A 17297-nucleotide genomic window follows, 5' to 3' on the forward strand; every position below is an offset into this window, starting at 1 on the left:
ATGCAGCGTGGAAGCCGGAGCCGCACCTCCCGCGTGGCCCCTCCGGCCAGCCGGGCCCCTCAGATGAGAGCCGCTCCCCGGCCAGCACCGACAGCTCAGCCGCCAGCCCCGGCCCCACAGGCCCCACAGTCTGCAGTTGGGGCCCCTGCAGCCGCACCCTGGCAGCCTGACCTGATGGTCCACATGGCGGCCACTGCTGCAGGCGTGGCCGTGGGCTCTGCTATCGGGCACACACTGGGCCATGCCAACACTGGAGGCTTCAGTGGAGGCAGTAACGAGCCAGCCAGGCCTGGCATGACCTACCAGGAGCCGGACTGAGACCAGCAGGCATTCCAGGTGGAGGCTGGCCCTTGCTCCTTGGAGATGAAGCAGTTCATGGAGTGCGCCAACAACCAGAGCGACCTCCAGACCTCTGCGAGGGCTTCATGGAGGTGCTGAAGCAGTGCCGAGCAGCGTGGGAAGTGATGTAATGAAGTTCAAGTTGAAGGAATTGAAAGTAGTTTCACAGTACTGTTTTAACTCCACATGAAACTAGAATGAATAGTGACATTGTCACAGGTACACGTGCCCGTCAGCGCTCCTCCATCCCTTCTTGCAACCCTGCTTTAGAATCTGTTGGTGACTGAGATGATGACACTAGAACGAACTGGTGTTTGTGTGGGCCTCCTTAAACTAGTTGTGATGTGTAATTCCTGAACTAAATAAAGTATAAAGTTATTTTCTTCCAAGAAAAAAAAAAGATCTAAGTTGTCAACAATTTAATTTTACTTGGATCCATAATTAATACCCATGGTAGCAGCAGTGAAGAAATAAAGAGTTGTATTGAATTGGGAAAGCCTATTGTCCAGGACCTTGTCAAAGTTCTAAAGAACAAGGACATAAATTTGAAGACTAAGGTGCACCTGATCTAAACCATGGTATTTCAATTGCTTCCTATACATCTGAAAGTTGGATGACTAATAAGGAAGACCAAAGAAGAATTGGTGCCTTTGAACTGTAGTGTTGACGAGGAGTACTGAGTATACCATGGACTGCCAGAAGAATAAGCTTTTGTCTTGGTAGAAGTGCAATCGGGGTGCTCCTTAGAAACAAAGTAGGTTAAACTTCATTCACCTCAGATACTTTGGGTATGTTTTCAGGCTGGGCCAGTCCTCAGGAAAAGGCACCATATTGGGAAAGGTCAGGGTAAATGAGAAAGACCTTCAGGGAAATTAGTTGACATGGTAACATTGCAACGATGGACTTGAGGATAGCAGAGAGAGATCAGGAAGGTGACAACTAATAACAACTTATATCTTTTTTTAAGAGAGGTCTTTTTTTAAATTTTTTTAAAATTTTTTATTTTATTTTATTATTCTCTGTGTGTACCATCAAATCAGGTCTGACTGGTACAGGAGACTATCCCTCCTTCTCCAGCAGAGCATCTGGTGGATTTGAACCTTGTACCTCTGGGATTACAGTGCAGCTTCTTGCCATTAGGCCACCAGAAACAACTTATATCTTTCTATGGATTATTGTCACCATTTCTTTTGTGAAGTGCTTTTCTGATGTTTTCAAAACCTTGATGTTCATTGTGCTTGATTTAAGTCATAGCCACACACAACAAACCCATTCTGTTACACCGGTTATTACTAATTCTCTGCATATTTAGGCTTTTAAATTACATTTAAATATTCAGACATTTTACAGTGAATTTTCTTATAGACTAACAGAGGGACTTCTCCTGCAAGAAAGACATACTTTGCAACTTAGAGGATAAGTGCTGTATACATTACTATTTAACATTCTTTTCATTCTGCATGAAATTTTACAGAACATCACTCCTCTCACTTGGCCTGATTCTTATTTCTATGCATCGTTCTGTCCTCTGCTTCCCTCATGTCTAATCTTTTCCCCTGGGCAAATGCTGCCCTTTTGATTTTGTGTGGTTGATTGTTTAGAAGACCGAATACCTCCCTGATGTTATTGCCCCCCTTATAGGCCAGTCTTTGATTTGGCTAAAAGTTCTGTCTCAGATGTGAGTTCAGTTCCAGGCCTCAATGCTCTTAGTCTCAAGGATTCTGTTTGCTTCTGGCTGACCGGTAGGGCTGGACATTTTCATGATTTTTAGTTTTGTTTCACATTTATTTCCCACACTATCCAGGATTCTCTATAGTGATGTCTTTGAAAATGGTCAAGAGGGGTTTTTTTGTTTATCTCTCTTTCTTCTCCCTTTCTATCTTTTGAGCCTTATCCCTGAGCAAAGGCCACTCTGGTCATCTTGTAGGTTGTGTGTTCCTCTCTGGCGTTGCTGATCATCCTACGACCTTTGGCCATTTTATATACTTGTCTGTTGTTTGACTAGGAGTTGAGTCACAGAGTTTCACCAGACGCTGTCAGACCAAGAAGCCTGGTCTTGTTTATGGTTTTGACTTTTATTCCACATTTTTCTCTCATTCTGTCATGCTATTGTGGTCCCTTCTGGAGGTGGTCAGCAGACACCCCCTATCCTGTAGTCTCAGGATTGTGGAGACTGAAGTTCATGTGGTCTATTATTAGTCTTTCAGTTCTCTGGGGGCCTCGTTTGTAGCGAGTGGCATTGTGAACCCAAAGGCTGGCGGTTCAATTACACCAGCTGCTCCTCAGAAGAAAGATGAGCAATTTCCTCCTGTGTGATTTACTTCCTTGGAAACCTACAAGAGGGCCAGCTATGAGATGGTTCTGATGCAGCAGCAATGATGACTTGTCTTTCAGTAAATATCTTATTAACCCGCAGAACATAATTCCTGGAGCAAAAGCTTTAGAAAACTCTGAATTTCTAAACTCATTAAGAGATGACTGTATTTTTTAAAGAGATGTGGTATAGTGGTTAACCTCTTTGTTGCTAATGGAAAGATTGGTGGTGGCTCTAATCCACCAGTTGCTCCACGGGAAACTTGTAAAGATTTACAGAATTCTGTACTGAAGGTAGGGGTCTCGTCTGTTGTTCATTGGGTAGCTATGAGTAACTGTTGACTTGACACATAACAATAGCAATGGATTACCAAAACCACAGACAGACAGGTCTTGGAAAAAAACGCAGCCAGAGTGCTCCTTGGAGGCAAGGATGCCGAGATTTCGGCTCCCACATTTTGGGCATGTTGCTAGTACAGGCCATTCCTCGGAAAAGGATGGCATGCTTGGAAAGGTGAATTGTCGCTGAGGGAAAGGAAGACCCCCAAGGAGGTGGGTAGACACAGTGACGGCAGCAATAGGCTCAAGTGTGTCAGGGACGATGAGGATGGCACAGGATTTGTTGTGCATAGGATGGCTATTAGTGGTACTTGACCCAGTGGAACCTACCAACAACAGTGATAAACGCTCAGCCCTACAGAGTGATTCTATATAGACTCCCTGAGTTAGAATCCACTGACACCAGTGGGGTGGGGTTGAGTGAGTTTTGGTTAGTTAGCTTGTTTTTTTAACATCTGGAGCAATATCTTTGCTCTTTTAAAAAGCTTTCATAATTTTTCCTGATAGATGTTAGATTTATCAGGGTTTTTTTAAAATATTTCAATCCTAAGTATTTTGTACAAGCTAATGAAAGTTTTCAGGGCAGATCTGAATGCCATGAGAAAGGGGAAGCTGCATTTCCCAAGAAGCTTCTTGTCTTCAGCCTTTCAGTACACATTCCTGACTTGTCCATGCTCCACCCGGACACCTTCACTTCGGCGATTCACACATAAACCCCAAGCCAAGCTGCTGGTGTATTCCTTTATCATGAGAGGTATAACTGAGGGCTGGGGGATGTGGCTTGAGTGTGCTGGCTTAGAGTTAAAAAATACTTAGATTAACTATGAGCTCCACTTAGAGCTATTTCACCTTTGCAAAAGTGAGAGAAGTTCAGAATTGAAGGCTGGGACTCGAGCTACAAGCTGATTTATTCTGGCTTGACCACTGCTGAGAATTTGTCTTTCCAGCCCAGACACACACACACACACACACACACACACACACACACACACACACACACTCATAACTCAAACCTAAGTTTTGAGTCATAAGAAAATTACCCACCCCTGGCAGAGCATTTAAGGAAAAGAATGCTTCTGTTCCCACTCACACCTCTGCAGGTGCCCCTAGGCAAGGCACACGTAATCCACACTACTTCGAGTTGTTGTTATTGTATTCCTTCATGTTTTCAAGTTGGAGCTAACTCCAGAGGGTTTTCAGAGGTGGTTAATCTTAATCACATGAGCGGAGATTGCCTGTCTTTCTCCCGTGGAGCAAGTGATGGATTCGACTCTCATGCCTTTGGGCTGGCATCGTAACTCCTCATCGCTAAGCCACAGAGCTCCCTCGGCAGCACATGGTGGTGCTCAAAAGTCCCCCAGCAAAGGACAAGAGCACAGGCGCCAGGTTAGAGCTTAACACTTGGGTCGTGCAAGGCTGAGCTCTGTCATAGAGCTTTAACTCCATTCCAATTCCTGACATATATTTAACCTCGATGTGAATTTTGTTAAGTACCATTGTAATCAAGGATGGAAAGAATATACAGAGTCACTGTACCAAAAAGAATTGGTTGACACAGAACCATTAGAGGAAGTAGCATATGAGTGGTGTGGTTGTTGAGTGCCACTGAGTCAGAACTGACTCATAGCTGACTCTCCAGCGGGTTTTCAGAGGCAGTAAATTGCACAGGTTGGAGATTGCCTGTCTTTCTCCCACAGAGCAGCTGGTGGATTCAAACCATGTATCTTTGAGTTGTCAGTGCAACTTCTTACCACTAAGCACCAGAGCTTCTTTAAAAACCAATAGTAACTTGGAATAGTGTAGTGACTCTGCCGGTATTTAAAATATCAATGGCAGCATCATGGTACCACACAATGCACCACACAACTGTGACAGATGTGGGTGAACAGGACGTAGCAGGTGAAAAAAAAACCAACCTAGAAAATTACCGAGGATGGACAGGCACTCTAAATTCAGAGACCTGGGCAATCTAGAGCTTTGTGGGGGCCTTGGTGAGGACCTCTGGGTCTGGCTGAAAAGGACAAGATGGGGACCTGGAGTAAGGTCCACATAGAGAGGGCCCAGTTTTGTGTTGTTGTTTTTAATTGATATTTTAATGAAAGTTTAGAGAAAACGTGGATTTCCAGTCATTCGTTGTTGCACATTTTCTTCCCTACCCACCCCCAGTTTGCTTTTCTCTTTAAAAAGACTCTTTCATTGTTGCAAAATTTCCTTCTCCCCCAGTCCACTTTGCTATGCAGCTCTTATTCAGGACTGTTGTCATCCAAATAATACCTACTCATATATTTCTTTTAGACAGTTCTTTCCCTCTCTTTAAATGCAGTGTTCGTTATTTATTCCCACTTTTTCTCTTAGTTTCCCCCTAACCTACATGTCAGTCCTGTTTTAAAACAGTGACATTATGCAGTATTTGTCCTTTTGTGACTGAGATATTTCATTCAGCATAATATCCTCCAGGGTCACCCATTTTGTATAATATTTTATGAGTTCTTTGTTTTTCAGTGCTGTGTAATATTCCATTGTGTGACTATACCACAACTTCTCTATTAATTCATTAGTTGATGGGCATTTGGATTGCTTCCATCTCTTTGTTATACTGAACAACACAACAATAAACATGGGTATTCATGTTGCTGTTTTTTAGTGTCTAGGATCAGGATATAATAAGTTTAAAAAATAATCCTCAAAACTTCCTCAGACTGTTTCCTACCTTCTCCTAGGGTCTCCTTGAATTTCTTTCCAGAAATTTTCTGTGCCTACAAACCTATGTGTATTTTTGTTCTAAATACAAATGTGTGTATCTTTTATTCTACCCTCTGGAATCCTGCCCTCCCTTCGTTTAACAATAGACCATGGCAGGCTGTTTTTGATCAGCATGGGGAAGTCTTCCTCATTCTTTGGGAAGGCCACCTAGTGTTCCAGGATTACTTAACCAGTCCCCTCCTGTGAGACGTTCAAGTTGTTTCTAGGGCTTATAGCTCAGTTCTCAAATAGCCAATCCTGCTGCTCTCATTTCCTGGTTCCCAAGGGGCGTCACCATCCAGCAGCCTCTTGGGACAGCACCCTCAGCTCCCTGTAGCCTAAAAAACATGGATGTCCATGCCTTTCACCCCCTCTTAGTGCTGTCCTATTTTGCTTCTTCGCACAACCAGACCTCTTTCTTTTCCCAATACAACTCATGCTTCTTTACCAGTTAGGAAAAGTGGAAACCACTCACTGAGACACATTCAGATGATACAGAAAAAGTGAAAAAAAAAAAATCACCTGCATTCCTCTCTTTCTGGCCAGCGTCTTTCCAGGCATCACACAGTCATAGACAACGTTATTTAAATGCAATCCTTCCCCCTATGTGTCTGTCATTCGTTCCCCTTTGCAAATATATCAGGAAGCACAAAGATCTTTCTTGGGAAAGCTATCTACTACGTTCCTAGATCCCGTTCCTAATCTTCCCAATGCACAGCTATCTGCTCAAGTCTCTCCTACTCAGTACAAACTGCTCTGTGTTCATTAGTGAAAGACCTTCCTGTAGCTAAGTCCAAGTTCAGGAATTTCGTTGAAGTCAGTTGGCGAGCTAAGAATGCGAGAACCAGGAGGAAGGAGTTCAACATTCTGGCCTAGGAGACTTTCAGAACCTCCAGGAGACCAGCTTGTTCGGTTCCTCAGATGTATCTGACACCATTGACCATCCCCTTTGTGAGTTAACCTCTTACCTTCTATTAGCCCACCAGATGTCCCTTAGTTCAGATGCTCTCCAGCTGTCTTCCCAGCCTATTCCACCTCTCACCTGTTCTTCCAAGGTTGTTCCTCAGCCCTCCTCTGGACTTACTTTTTCTCATCCTTTGTAGATTATGTGGGTGATCTCCACCTTATGGCCTCTAACTCCAAATACTCATCTCTAGCTCAGATCACTTCTGAGCCTTGTACCTTATTTCAGGGAGCTTTGGTGGCCTAGAGGGTAAGGACCTGTGCTGCCAATCCAAAAGCTTGTGGTTCAAATCCACTAGCTGTTCTGCAGGAGGAAGACGGGTAATCTCTTCCCCTGTGATTTACTGCCTCTGAAAATCCAACGGAGGGTCAACTGTGAGTTGGTTCTGACTCGAAGGTACACAACAACAACAACACGCCTTATCTCACAACCCTCTTGTATCACACACCCCTAATCAACTCTCTGCAGCTGTTCTTGCTCTTGTGTTTTCTCTTGTGTTTTTGGTTCGTCCAACTTCCTACCTCTACGGAACTGGTTTGCTCGGCTCCACAATCAACACTCTTGTCATCAGCAGTCAAAAAATCGAAAGACAAATTGCTCTCTCAAAAGTGCTGAAGAGCAATGATGTCAGTCTGGAGACTAAGGTGTGCCTGATTTAGGCCATGGTCTTCACAATTACTTGTGAAGTCCAGAGAGCTGGACAATGTCCAAAGATGATGGAGTAAGAATTCATGCTTTTGAGTTGTGGTGCTGGAGAAGAGTTTTGAAAATACCGTGGACTGCCAAGAGAATAAACAGGTTTATCCTGGAGAGGGTGAAGCCAGGCTGCTCATTGGAGGCAAGGGTTTTGAACCTCTGTTTCATACACGTTATGCATGTAGCCAGGAGGGACCAGTCCCTGGAGAAGAACATCATGCCTACAAGGGTGGAGGAATAGTGCAGGAGAGTAAGACCCTGGACAAGATGGATTGACCTAGTAACAGGAATAATGGGGTAGATGTGTCAGAGACAGTGAGACTGGCTCAGGAAGAAGCACAGATCAGAGCTATTGTACACAGGGTCGCTATGAGTTGCAAGTGACTTGATGGCACATAATCTCAATACCAACAACAACTATTGCTCCAGTATCTTATTGAGGAAAAAGTAAGTCTTAAGAAAATGCTTTTTTGAGTGTTAAAAGGCTTCTCTAATGATTCAGATCATTTCATCTCTGCATTACTTGACCCTACCATGAGGCCAACCATCATGGGATGCTCACATCTGAATCAGGCATTTCCTGGATTTAAAGATCTGTTCTGCAAGCCTGCCAACTGTATGATCTTAGACTTATTACTTAAGCTCTGTTCATCAGTACTATCATTTTTAAAATTGAAATAGTAACAGTACCTACCTTTCTAAGAGCCCTGGTGCCTTGGCTGCCATCCAAAAGGTTGGAAGTTTGAATCCATCAACAGCTCCATAGGAGAAAGATATGTGTTTACAGCCTTGGAAACCTTAATGGACAGTTTTAACCCATCCTACAGGGCCACTACACATCAGCATCAACTTGAGGGCAGTGAATTTGGTTTTGGTTACTTCATTGAGAGTATTCAATGAGGCGATGCCTGCCAGGTAACAGGCATATAATTAATACTCTGAAACATTATAGCTCATGAATAGGTGAATGGGTAAACAAACTATGGTACACAGACACAATGAAAGGCTATACAACATTAAAAAATAATTATGATATGCGTAAATCTAAAAGCTCAGCAAAATAAGGCATTCACAAAAGGATATTTGATAAGCTCACAGTTCTAAAAAAGGTAAGGGATAATTAACACAAAAAGAGAAGTAGGAGAGGAGGGCAAGGTGATAAACCAGTCAGCAGATAATAGACACAAATTAAGATGAGTGATGGAGAAATCAATATACAGCTGGGGTGATTTGCACAGTATCACCAAAGAAACGGAAACATTGAGAGGTACACAATAAGTATAGTCAACAAAAGGAAACACTTACATACATAATCCTGCATTATCATAACAATAAAAGTATTCATCTACAAGCGGATAAGAAGGCAGACAGGTAAGATGAACAGATACAGGCAGGAGAAAGGGAAAACAATTGAGACTACATGTAGGTCTGGCAGGCGATAATTTGACAATCACAACAATGATGTAAATATAACCATGTATAAAGTAGAATGAACAGAGGGCAAAGTTATATAAACTTCTTAACTGTATTCAAATAATAAAGTAGAAATGACACCTCATGTCTCAACACTAATTGGAACTTAAGATTCAGGTGACCCTGCATTCCTTAAAAGTGTATGCAAAATAGTCTGTATATGTAACATGTGTTCATGTGTGTACACTCACACTTGAGCACTTTGCTATTATTAAAAAATTTAATTGATATTTTAATGAAAGTTTATAGAGAACTTAGATTTCCTCCATTCATTCATTGTTGCACATTTTCCTCCTTACTCCCCTAGTTCACTTTTCTCTTTGAAAAAAAATTCTTTCATTGTTGCCCACTCCAGTCCACTTCACTATTCAGCTCTTATTCTGGGCTGTTGTCATGCAAATGATACCTAATCATATATTCCTTTTAAGCGGTTCTTTTCCTCATCTGTTTCAATGCAGTGTACATTATTTATCTCCTCTTTCCTTAGTTTTCCCCTAACTCCGATGTTAGTCCTGTTTTATAATAGTGGCATTATGCAGTATTTGTCCTTTTGTGACTGAGATATTTCACTCAGCATAATGTCCTCCAGGGTCACTCATTTTGTACAATATTTCACGAGTTCCTTGCTGAGTACTTTTCTGGAGACACTTTCTTTAGTATTTCAAAGGCAGTCTTTGGGCTCTAAAGCTTAGACCAGCAGTCTGATCTCAGCTCTCCTATGTGGACTGCCAACCACTGTGATAGCTTCTCACCTCCTTTCTCCTTCCCACTAAACCATCCTCCTACCAAACAGGTTAAGGAGCTCTGGTGGCTTAGTGGTAAGGAATTGCGCTGACATTGCAAAGGCACATGGTTCAAATTCACAAGCTGTTCTGCTGGAGGAAGATGGGTAATCTCCTCCTGTGTAATTTATTCTCTCCAAAAAGCCTCCTGGAGGGTCAACTATGGATTGATACACAATAACAACATCTTTTAGCTCCTTGTTTTTGTTGTGGTGGTATACCTTTAAGTAGGAACTGATCCATAGTGGAACCTCCAGTATGTTTTCAGAGGCAATAAATAGCATTTTTCTCCTGCAGAGCAGCTGGTGGATTTGAACCACCTACCCAAACGTTGGCAACACAATTCCTTACTACTGAGCCATCAGAGCCCCAATGGTCCAAATTCCTTGTCCAAATTCCTTCCATGACATTGAAAGTACATCACATTCTTAGCCAGTCCTCTTTACATTTTCATTCCTGAAACTCTCCAATTAGTTTCCTCCTCTCTCCCTCACCCCTCTCACCCCCCTTCACAATCTCTACCAAGCAGAAGCACACATTTGAAGAGGGTACCACTTTTTAAAAAACTTAGGACAGCCCAGAGTTTGTCCTCGAGTGTGGTAGACACACAGAGAGAGGCTAGTGAGAGACCTCTGTCTGGGCGACTCGCAGAAGGGGGCACTTGTCCCCAGCCACAAGTTCAAGGGGGAGTCCTGTACACAAAGGAGTTCATAAAAAAAGTTCAAAGGGGGTGCTAGATACATAAAGAAGGAGGCAGAGAACGACATTCGGAGATGCCATGTACATAAAAGGCCCTGACTGAGGCAGCCTGGCAAGTGAACCTTTCTGCTGACATCTTGCCAGCTATCCACATCTACTCATCTCGATATTGGGTCAGGGGACGCAATTTTGCGATTGCCCGGCGCTGGAACTGAAGGTGGGTGCTATTTAGATGTTGCTTGGGCGCCCTTCACCCTCCTGTGCCCTTGCTTTGGCCACACAAAACTTTGGAACTTTTCACCCCTTCTAGAATGTGTCAGGAACTCTCAAATCTGTTTTTTTGGGTAGTGTTTCCTGCACTCCATCCGGTAGATCCTTACACAAACTTCAAAATCCAGCTCAGATGTCATTTCCTTGGTGAAACTAGCCCAACACCTTCCTAATTTACTAGTCCCCACCTGCAGTCAGTTAGGCTCTCACTTCTTCATCACAGTATATTGCCATTTTTTGTTAACGCGTTTGTCTCCACAACCAGGTAACAAGCTTTCTCAGGAGAGACATATTTCCGATCCACCGTTTGATTTCCAATATCCAGCACAGAGTCTGCCACTATATTGTACTAAAGGGGGGGGGGAAATCAAAGCACGCTCTTTCGAAGGAGCCAGTGAATTAATGAAGGAGGCTGTCATGAGCGAGGAGATGAAGGAGGCTGTCATGAGCGAGGAGATGAAGAAGGAGGCTGTGATGAGCGAGGAAATGAAGAAGGAGGCTGTGATGAGCGGGGCGATGAAGAAGGACGCTGTGATGAGCGAGGAGATGAAGAACACGCACCTGCACAGGTGCGGTCGGTGGGCACCCCCGCGGGAACTGCATTTCCCAGAAGGCCGCGCGGTGCGGGCATGCGCAGTAAAGGGCTCGGAAGCTGCGACGCCGAGTTTCAGTGGAGCCGCTTTCTCCTTAGAGTCGGCGCGCAGCCGGATCGTTGCCCAGGCCGAGCGGGAGCCGACCCTCTCAGGCAGCCGTCTCCTCCGCCTTAGCCTTGGTGAGAGGGGTGGCCGGGTCACCTGCGAGTCGCCAGGGCAGGGGTCCCGGGGACGGGGGACACTGAGCCGGAGCTGGGACCGGAAGGGGGCGGGCGAGGGGGGTGAGGGAGGGCTGGGCCGGGGGGTCCCGGGAGCCCCGCGGGTGACGGCCCGGGAGGGGCTTGTTGGCAGGACTGGTCTCCGGGCTGTGGGGGGTCCCAGAGGCGGAAGTTGGGGGAATAGAGAGGCGCTGGGCACTTAGGGGCGGACCGAGTGCTGGGTGGGAGGGTGGACGTCTCGCCTAGAGGCTGGAAGGCGGCCAGGGGGAGGGGCACGGAGCCTACAAGTTTGAGTCGGTCAGCAAGCCTGGGTCGCTTTTACCCCAGGACCCCCAGGAGGTGGTGGTTTTGCCCCGGGGCTGCCTCGGCGGGGTGTGGTTTCTGCCTGGGTTGGGGGATCTGCCAGCTGGGACCCGGGGCTGTGCTCGGAAGGAGTTTACCTCCTAATTCTAATTTCCCTCCTCTCAAGTGGGGTTTTCCTTCCGGGATGCTCTGTTTCCTAGTCATTATTTGGGGGGCGATCCTTAAAGTATACTGAAGAGGATCGGAAAGACTTTGCCCTGTTTTGGAGCTGCCCTCTCATCCCGCCTTTCTCTACCAGCTGCTGCCCACCGGGCTGGTTCCACTTCCCTAAGTGGCAGCAGCCGTGTAGATAGGGTCTGTACAGGCGCTGGGACCCCTAAGAAACTCAGGGGTGTTTCTGCATGCCCTCTGAGCCCGTGTAGAGGTCTGGAAATTGCGGTGGTCCGCCACGGACCATTGCTTGAGTGATCACGGCATTCTTTGCCTCTTGTTCATTGGCTGGGTGACCTTGGCCAACCCTACTGTGACTTCCTGGACGCCTACACTGACTTAAGCCCTTTTGAGGGGTTTCTGTGCACTGGGCTCAGGTGTAAAATTGTGGAGAGATAGTATGTGTGTCTCCACCCCTTTTGACTGTTGGGTGGAGAGAAGACTTCAATTCAGCTGTGCCTTCTGCTGTGACCAAGCTGAGTTGGGCAGTGAATCTCAGGGTTCTCCGTCCTGTCCCTCAGTCCTGTCCCTCGGCTGCGGCCCCAGGAGCCTGCATCTGTGCATTTGTTTTCGATAACTGCGGCTTCTCAATTTTAAAACCTGATCTCTTCTTTCTTGTTGGCAAAGGTGCCTTGGAATTTGTGTCGCTGAGTCAGCAAGCCTTTCAGAGGTGTCTGGATTTTGTTGTTTTGCTTTTCGTATCAAGATGGGAACCCAAACAAGTTATTCCAGCTAGCGATCTGGTGTCTCCATCAAGAAGGAACAGTGTGTGCCAGCTCTTCAGAGAGAAGAGGTGAGAGTCACGGTGACTTGATTTTTGCTGCCTTCCCAATCAGGTTTACACCAGAAAAGGTGGGGAACTGGGATGAGGGATCTGAGGGCTCCAGCATGTGAGTCCTCAGAGTTGATTATTGATTGCCAGCTGTCTTAGATAAATTGTAATTGACTTCTTGGTAATTACTTCAGTCTTCAAGGACACTTTCCTCATGGGTTTCATTTTAAGACATGGTTTATGGGATGGATGAAGGATACAAGTCTCAATTTGTATTTTTGAACTGCAAAGTTTTCTTTCTTTTGTCTCATAACCTGTACTGGGTGCCTCCTTTCTGCCAAACCATGTTCTCAGTGCTGGGTGTGCAGCGGTGAGAGAGATCTCTTTCCTCTGGGAGCTCATTGTTGGATGGAAAAGACAGATGAACATGATGTCTTTTTCATCCAGCAGTGTTCCAGTACCTGTTGATATGCAAGGGCAGCCTAAGGTGGAGGGACCTCAGATTCATCCTGGGTTCGAAGGAGGGAGGAGAGATGGTTAGAGAAATTTGTTGTAGGTGCTGCTAGCTGAAGTGGGTTTGGAATGAGCAGTAGGATTTAGGAGGTTAGAAGAGCGAGCCTGGGAAGGCTCCACGTATACAAAAGCATAAAACTGGTGATAAGGAATTGGGTTGCCAACCCAAAAGCACGCAGTTTGAATCTACCAGCTGCCTAATGTGAGGAAGATGGGCAGTCAGTGCCTGTGCGGTTACGGCCTCTGAAAAGCCACTGGAGGGTCAGCTCTGCTCTGAGTCGGTTCTGACAACATAACAAGGAGGCCTCCCTACATCGTCTAGTGCATCTATAGCATTCAGGTGTAGGTGTGGGCTAGAGGAAAGGAAAGGTGGGCCGAGGCCTGAAGGTAGTGTGGGCCCTGCCAGTGCCCTGGGAAGCTGAGTGTCTTCCAGGGAATTTCCATGAATGCCATTTTAAAAGCCAGCCCAGGTTGAATTCTTCCCGTTGTTATTAAGCTTTGTGATTCACGCCGCCTTTCTTATACCTGTCTTGTCAACTCTCTCCTTATACCACTTCTGGCTGTGGGAGGTAGACGTGAAGTTTTACTCTGAGATTGAGAAGCTAGATAGACTTGTAATGACAAAGTGCTGTGCGAGTCAGAAGAGGCCCATTAGTTCTCATCATGTGCACCAGGCTGCAGTTTTAACTTGGGCCTTGAAAGGACAGGTAAATTGAGGCGAGGTAGTTAAGGTAGTTGGGATTCTGGATAAAGCAGAAACATGAAATTGAGAAAATCCTGGATAAATATGGGATGTGAGAGTTCTCAAATAATACTTTTGGAAGGCTGAGGAGAGGAGCTGTAAATGAGAGAGCGGATTGAAGGAAGGCGCTTCGGCGAATGTGAGTGGGTTGGGAAGACTAGATTGTAATGGACTTTGAAAGTCAACCTGAGGAGTTTGAGTTTTTACTCTGGAGCCCGTGGAGATGTGAAAGACATAGTCTTGGCACTCATATCCGAACTGAACCAGGAGAGACAGAAATGAGAGACTCCAGCTGGGAGGAAGTCCGTATCAAGGTGAAAGACATGAAGAGCCCAGTTAGATGCCAGCTGTGGGGCCAAGGAGGCGCATGCAGGGAGGAGGAGGAGGTTGGCAGCTGCTGGTCTGTATGGGAGAAGATTGAGAAGGAGCGTGAATTGCAGATTTTTCTCCTAATTTCATGAGACAGAGTGGATGCTGGTAAGAATAGATGAATATAAAAGGAAGATGAGTTTGGTTCCTAAGAATCTAACAGGAAATGAAACACTGACTTAGTAAAGAAAAGTCATTTATTTACTTTGTTCAGGGAGCTCTAGGGAATTGTACTGCTATTCCACCAGTAGCTCCAAGGGAGAATGACGGACAGTCTCTCTCGTGTTATTTACAGCTTCAGAAATTTGCTAGAGGCTCAGCTCTGAGTAGGTCTGATATAACAACAGTGACTTTTTTTTCTTTTTAAATTTTTATTATATTATTTTTACATGTACCGTCAAATCAGATCTGACTGGTACAGGAGGAGATTGCCCCCTCCTTTTCCAGCAGAGCATCTGGTGGATTTGAACCGCGTACCTCTGGGATTGCAGTGCAGCGTCTTGCCACTAGGCCACCAGAGCTCCCCCAACAACAGTGACTTTTGACTTATCATTTCGGGTCACATTGTGTTGTTGTTAAGTGCCATAGAGTCATAGATGACTCATAGCGACCCCATGAATGAAAGAACCTGAACACATAAATTTACTGAAATTCTTTTTACCAAACCTTGGTACTTATTGGCCCTTGGAGTGAAGTAGTATCTTTTGTGTTTAATTTTGCCCTTAGACGCTGAGAGCTTAATATACACGTTGGTGCCTATGCTTGACCCAGTTTGATTTATTTAGCACTTCTGTTTGTTTTAATTGTAAAAATATGTGTAAAAACAGCTTTAATTTGCTTGGCTCCACAGTCAACACACTTGGCACCATAACCAGAAAATTAAAAGACATATTACGTTGGGAAAATCTGCTGTTAGAAATGACTCCAAAGTACTGAAGAGCAGTGATATCAGTCTGGAGACTAAGGTGTGTCTGATATAGGCCATGGTCTTTGCAGTCACTTGCTGTGTGTCAGTGAGCTGGACAATGACTAGGGAGGATAGAAGGAGAATTGATGCCTTTGAGCTGTGGCGTTGGAGAAGAGTATTGAATGTACCGTGGACTGCTAAGAGAACAAACAGGTTTACCCTGTTGTTGTTGTTGTTGTTATGTGCTGTCGAGTCGTTTCCGACTCATAGCGACCCTATGCACAACAGCCCTAAACCCTGCTCTATCCTGTGCCAACCGCACCGCCTCTGACACACCCGTCCCGATTACCCCAGTCACCGAATCAATCCATCTCATAGAGGGTCTTCCCCTCCTGCGCTGTCCCTCCACCCTCCCAAGCATGATGTCCCTCTCCAAGGACCCGTCCCTCCTGGCAACATGTCCAAAGTATGTCAGACGAAGCCCCAGAATCCTTGCCTCCAAGGAGTAGCTTGGTTTAATCCTCTCCAAGATGAATCTGTTTGTTTTCCTGGCAGTCCATGGTACATTCAGTACCCTTTTCCAGCACCACAGCTCAAAAGCATCCACTCTCCTTCTGTCCTCCCTAGTCATTGTCCAACTCTCTGATGCATAACAAGCGATTGCAAATACCATGGCCTGTATCAGGCGCACCTTAGTCTCCAGAGAGACACTGTTGCTCCTGAGTACCTTAGAGAGGTCCCTAACAGCAGACTTTCCCATCGCGATACGCTTTTTGATTTCCTGACTGCTGGTGCCAAGAGTGTTGACTGTTGGAGCCGAGCAAACTGAAGCTGTGAACACTCTCAATCTCTTCGTCATCCATCCTGACGCTGCCATTGGTCCAGTGGCGAGAATCTTTGTCTTCTTGACATTGAGCCTCAGTCCATACTGAAGGCTGCAGTCCTTGACCCTTCGCAGCAAGTGCATGAGGTCCTCCTCAGCTTCAGCAAGCAGGGTTGTGTCACCTGCATAACGGAGATAGGTTTACCCTAGAGAGGGTTAAACCAGTCAGCTCATTGGAGGCAAGGATTCTAAAGCTTCGTCTGACATACTTTGGACATGTTGCAAGGAGGGACACAAGTCCTTGGGAGGGGTGGAGGGACAGCACAGGAGAGGAGGACCCACGATGAGATGGATTGATTCAGTGACTGGGGTAATGGGTTTGGGTGTGTCAGAGACAATAAGATTGGCACAGGATGGAGCAGGGCTTAGGGCTGTAGTGCATAGGGTTGCTATGGGTCACAGGCAACTCAGCAGCACATAACAACAATAATATTTAACAAAACATTTGGCAGTTCACTCAATCTGTTACAAGCACCCGAGCTGTGAATATTTTCCTCATAGATAACTCCTACTGTCCATTTAATGCAGGAATTCAAACTGGTTCTGCCTTGGAACCAATTTGGAAACAGGAACAGACCTAAATTTTTATGGTTTGACTGATTTGTCTTGGTACCGGAAATGGGAATAGTGATACATGGAAACCCTGGAGTGGGACACAGTGAGCCTTTTTAGGAACCTGATGCTTGGGGTTGGATTATGGGCAAGGCTGCAGAAAAGCCTATCTGATTGGGGGCAGTGCTGTTTGAAATTGTTATGTAAATCTGCCCTCACCTTTAAATGGGTGAGCTAACCTGCTTGGGGCTCTGGGGGCCTGGTGTGTAAAGAGTTGCAGCATATGGTTCTAATCCATCATCCTTTCCTCAAGAGAAATATGAGCAGTCTCCTCTCCTGGGATTTACAGCCTCTGAAAACCCACTGGAGGGTCGTCTGTGAGTCAATTCTGACTTGATGCCATTTAACAATAACTTCTGCTTGTAAGAGTTCATCACAGTTACTTTCACTTACTGAACATAAGGCCTTTAAATCACTGAAAAGGCTTCCTGCCTTGTCTTTTCCTGTACTAGCCCCAAATCCACGGTGATTGCTGTTTGTAGTGACTGAGCGACTAGTAGAGCTGCTCCGTAGGATTGCCAGGGCTGTAATTGTTAGAGAAGAGAACGGCCACGTCTC

At 45.5% G+C, this 17297-nt stretch overlaps 1 pseudogene; it reads left to right on the forward strand.

Moving 5' to 3' along the window:
* LOC102846408 lies at window positions 1-470 on the forward strand (annotated as a pseudogene).
* Window positions 471-17297: the final 16827 nt, after the last annotated feature.

This window comes from Elephantulus edwardii, unplaced genomic scaffold (genome assembly GCF_000299155.1).
Source record: "Elephantulus edwardii isolate Elephantulus edwardi_28Jun2011 unplaced genomic scaffold, EleEdw1.0 scaffold00080, whole genome shotgun sequence".
Taxonomy (NCBI): domain Eukaryota; kingdom Metazoa; phylum Chordata; class Mammalia; order Macroscelidea; family Macroscelididae; genus Elephantulus; species Elephantulus edwardii.